This window comes from Nicotiana attenuata, unplaced genomic scaffold, assembly GCF_001879085.1.
Source record: "Nicotiana attenuata strain UT unplaced genomic scaffold, NIATTr2, whole genome shotgun sequence".
NCBI lineage: Eukaryota > Viridiplantae > Streptophyta > Magnoliopsida > Solanales > Solanaceae > Nicotiana > Nicotiana attenuata.
The window spans coordinates 1,242-6,272 of record NW_017686643.1 but is presented as its reverse complement, the minus strand read 5'-3'; the positions used below and the strand labels follow the sequence as shown (position 1 = coordinate 6,272).

Sequence of the window (5,031 nt, the reverse complement as noted above, 5' to 3'; positions counted from 1 at the left end):
ATAAGCCTTTGCACTAGATCCGCCCTTATTCCCGAACATCATATTTTGTGGCACCTTGGGCTAAGGGGTGTAAATTAGCACCATTTTGCCAGAAAATTATTGTCACGACCCGGATTTCCCACCCCCGGGAGTCGTGATGGTGTCTACTCGTGAAAGCTAAGCAAGCCAACTATTAAGGTTCCACACATTAATAATCAACCCAAACAATTATAAATAGTAACTATAGCTAAACAAATGAAAAGTGCGGAAGAGTTAAAATAAATTCAAATACTCCAATACATGTCTACCCACGAATCTGGTGTCACAAATTCACGAAAGACTAAGATTTTTACTACAAATACAAGTCTGGAAAGAAAAGTACAACTGTTCTCGGAATGAAAAGAGATAGTAGAAAAGCTAAACAGGGAAGGGGGACTTTAGGCTCTGCGGACGCCAGCAGATCTACCTTGATCTCCCTGGACTGAAGGCAGCTACCTCAGCTACTCACCGGGTCCGGTACTGAAATCTGCACAAAAGAGTGCAGAGTGAGTATCATTACAACCGATCCCATGTACTGAGTAAGTGTCAGCCTAACCTCGGCGAAGTAGTGACGAGGCTAGGACACGACAATCATATGTACCTGTGCAGTTAAATCATGTACAAACCAAAAACCATAATAACAGGAATAAACAGAATAAGATGGGAAAGGGACATGTTGCGGGGGATATCAGATTCTAACAATAAATCAATAAAGAAGCATCAATAAAGAAGCATAATGAACATCATGTCTATATCAACAAGAATAATAAAACGGTAACACGTGCACGGCATCATCCTTCGTGCTTTTACTCTCGTCCTCACCATATGAACCAACAGAAACGGCACGGCATCACCCTTCGTGCATTACCTCTCATAATCATGGCACGGCATCACCCTTCGTGCATTATTCTTCACAATATGGGCACGACATCACCCTTCGTACATTAACTCTCAAATCATGGCACGGCATCACCCTTCGTGCATTAACACTTATAATATCGGCACGGCATCACCCTTCGTGCATTACACTCACTTGCAATATCATGCACGGCATCACCCTTCGTGCTTTACACTCTTCCTCACCCAAATAATAGAAACAATACGTCCCGGCAAGGGAATCAACAATACCAATAATAACATCCCGGCTAGGGATTCAACTATAACCAATCTTGTTTTCAACAATTAATTTACAAAATGAAACTCAACTTGAGCAAATACTCAACAATAGTCAATTACCAAGGAACTTTCATAATTCTTTGTTCAACTTTAATAATTATCAATTTGAGCATGATCGATACATAATAGAGTCACAACATCCATGTTATAAGACTCACGGGCATGCTTGATACCAACGTATAGATACTCGTCACCACACCTATACGTCGTACTCGACACCAACACATAGCAAATAGACCATAACTCCTATTCCCTCAAGCTAAGGCTAAGCCAAACACTTACCTAGATTCCACGGACAAGATTAAGCCTCAACTACCGCTTTACCTCTCGGTTCCACTTCCAATTCGCGTGTAACTAGTCATAATTTTACTTAATAACATCAATAAATGCTAAATGAAACCAAATCTAATGCATGAAAATAGATTTCCCCAAAAAGTCAAAACCCGATCCCGGGCCCGCTTGGCCAAAACCCGGAGTTCGAACCAAAACCCGATCCTCCATTCACTCACGAACTCAAATATGCAATTAGTTTTGAAATCGGATCTCAATTTGAGGTCCAAATTCCCAAAATTTGAAAATCCTAATTCTACCCAAAAACACCCAATTTCCCATGAAAAACCCTAGATTTTGAAATGAAATCATGTAAAAAGATGTTATAGATTAAAGAAAATAAGTTAGAAATTATTTACCTATGAGTTGTAAAACCCATCAACTCATATCTCATGAACTAGGGTTTAAATCATTAAACCAATGCTAGAATCAATTAGAGGGTGAAGACATTACCTTTTTGAAGTTCAAATCCTTTGAATTCGAGTTCTAGGCTTCCTTCTCTCAACAATGATGTCCCAATCGAATATCTAATGATATGGAGGGTTTACCCATGTTAATAAGATGTTGGAAAATTGAAATTAACTTAGAATCACCATTAAAACTTACCTTGGGTGGTGGAAGGACCCGTAAGGAGTTAGGTTTTTGAGAGTTCCCCTTTCTAGAGCAAGTTTTTATGTTTTGGAGCTGTGGGGGGACGAAGTAGGGCTTTAAAACGACCCCCCATGAGCACGCCCGCACACCTGTAGACCTGACCGCACTACTGACCGCGCAAAACGGTAGTAACACTGCCTCAAAAGAAGCGCGGCCGCGCTAGGATGAGCGCGCCCATCGCATACTGTTCTGTGAAACGCGCATAAATTTTTGCATAGAGATCTGTTCGGGCTCTATAATATATTATTGGAAAGCTATTTCAAAGGCCTACAACTTTTGTTTTTTGAGTTTTCCCAAATACCTTACACGTTTTTCACAAAACCTCCTGCAAGACTTATCTTTTGTAAACTTCGTAGATTTTATCGAATCTTGTACACTTCACTCTTCGTCTTGATTCTAAATTAACTATTTTCACCCATAATCATACCAATGGAACTTCACATGTCCAAAATATAACCTTACCACTCATTTAACATATTCACACCTAAGCCGAATTTATGGGGTGTTACATTATCTCCCCCTTGGAATCATTCGTCCTCGAATGATGGTCCTGGTTGCAACTACGAGTATCTATGGACATTAAACGGGTGTGATGGTGATATGAAAATATTGGAATATCATGAATACATGTATATCAAACTGAACGAGTACGTGATAATTGAATACTAAGATGAGTAAGTACTGAAGGACATGGAGATTATAATATAAGGCCTGAATGGAAAGGTTAATTACCTTCCACATTTTCCGTTTGCTCTTCAAAGAGATGGGGATATCTAGAATTCATGTCCTCTTCGGCTTCCCATGTAGCCTCTTCAACCTTTTGATTCCTCCAAAGCACTTTTACTGAAGCAATTTCCTTAGTTCTGAGCTTGCGGATTTGACGATCAAGAATAGCCACTGGAATTTCCTCATAAGACAGGCTGTCTTTAACCCCTATAATCTCCGTAGGAACCCACAAGTGACGGGTCTCCCATGAATTTCTTCAACATGGACACATGAAACACTGGGTGTACGGTAGCTAGTTCTTATGGCAATTCTAACACATAAGCCACCTGTCCGATCCTTCGCAGGATTCTATATGGCCCAATATAGCGGGGACTAAGCTTCCCCTTCTTCCTAAATCTCATAACCCCTTTCATGGGCGATACTTTCATAAACACGCAATCATCAACTTGGAACTCTACGTCGCACGTCCGAATAGGACTTTTGGCGACTTTGAGCCGTCTTCAAATGCCTTTGTATCAAGTTGACTTTCTCCATAGCCTGATAGACCAAATCGGGTCCTATCAACTCCGCTTCTCCGACTTCGAACCAACCAATTAGTGATCTACACCTTCGCCCATACAGAGCTTCGTACGGTGCCATCTTGATACTAGAGTGATAGCTGTTATTATAAGAAAACTCAATGAGAGGTATATGATCGTCCCAGTTACCTTTAAAATCAATAACACACACCCTCAACACATCCTCAAGAGTCTGAATGGTGCGTTCCTCCTGGCCATCTGTCTGAGGATGAAAAGCGGCGCTGCGGTTCACCCTTGTGCCCAATCCCTTCTAAAAGGATTTCCAAAAGTTCACTGTGAACTGAGCACCACGATCTGAGATAATGGACAAAGGAGTCCTATGCAATCGGACAATTTCTTTGATATACAACTTGGCATAATCCTCGGCCGAATCTGTAGTCTTCACTTGCAAGAAGTGAGCTGACTTGGTAAGTCGGTCTACAATCACTCAAATCGAATCATGCTTCCGAAACGAGCGAGATAGACCTGTTATGAAGTCCATGTTTATCATCTCCCATTTCCAAACGGGAATTTCTATATTTTGCGTTAAACCGCCAGGTCTCTGGTGTTCGACTTTCACCTGCTGACAATTTGGACACCTAGCCACAAAATCTACTATATTCTTTTTCATATCGTTCCACCAATAAACCTCCTTAAGATCATGATACATCTTTGTGGAGCCTGGGTGAATAGAATACCTGGAATTGTGGGCTTCTGACATAATCCGTTCTCTGAGCCCATCTACGTCTGGAACGCACAGTCTTCCTCTGTACCTCAAGGTACCATCATCTCCCCCTTGTTCGAAAGCCATAGTCTTGTGTTTGTGAATTCCCTCCTTCAGCTGCAATAAGTAGGGATCACTGAACTGTTTTTCCTTTACTTCAGCTACTAAGGAGGATTCAGCCCTGTTCTGGAGAACAACGCCACCATCTTCGAAGTCCAAAAGTCGAACTCCTAGACTTGCTAAGCGGTGGACTTCCTTCATCATAGTTCGCTTGTCTGCCTCAACATGAGCTAAGCTTCCCATAGAACATCGACTGAGAGCATCGGCTACAACATTTGCTTTCCCCGGATGATAGAGGATATCAACATCATAATCTTTAAGTAATTCGAGCCACCTTCTCTGACGTAGATTTAATTCTCTTTGCTTGAAGATGTACTGGAGACTCTTGTGATCTGTAAAAATGTCAACATGTACCCCATACAAATAATGGCGCCAGATCTTAAGCGCAAACACCACAGCTGCTAATTCAAAATCATGAGTCGGATAGTTCTTCTCGTGAGCCTTGAGTTGTCTCGACGCGTAGGCTATGACTTTACCGTGCTGCATTAATACACACCCAAGACCAACCCCTGAAGCATCACAATAAACAACGAACCCTTCGGTTCCTTCCGGTAGTGTCAGGACAGGAGCTGAAGTCAACCTCTTCTTTAACTCCTCAAAACTTTTCTCGCACGCGTCCGACCATTGAAACTTGACTTTCTTCTAAGTTAATCTGGTCAAACGGGACAAGATAGAAGAAAATCCCTCTACAAAACGTCTGTAATAGCCTGCTAGACCCAAGAAACTCTT

At 41.6% G+C, this 5,031-nt stretch overlaps 1 pseudogene; it reads right to left on the bottom strand.

The window, feature by feature from the left end:
* Positions 1-2,264: 2,264 nt before the first annotated feature.
* LOC109222230 lies at positions 2,265-4,269 on the bottom strand (annotated as a pseudogene).
* Positions 4,270-5,031: the final 762 nt, after the last annotated feature.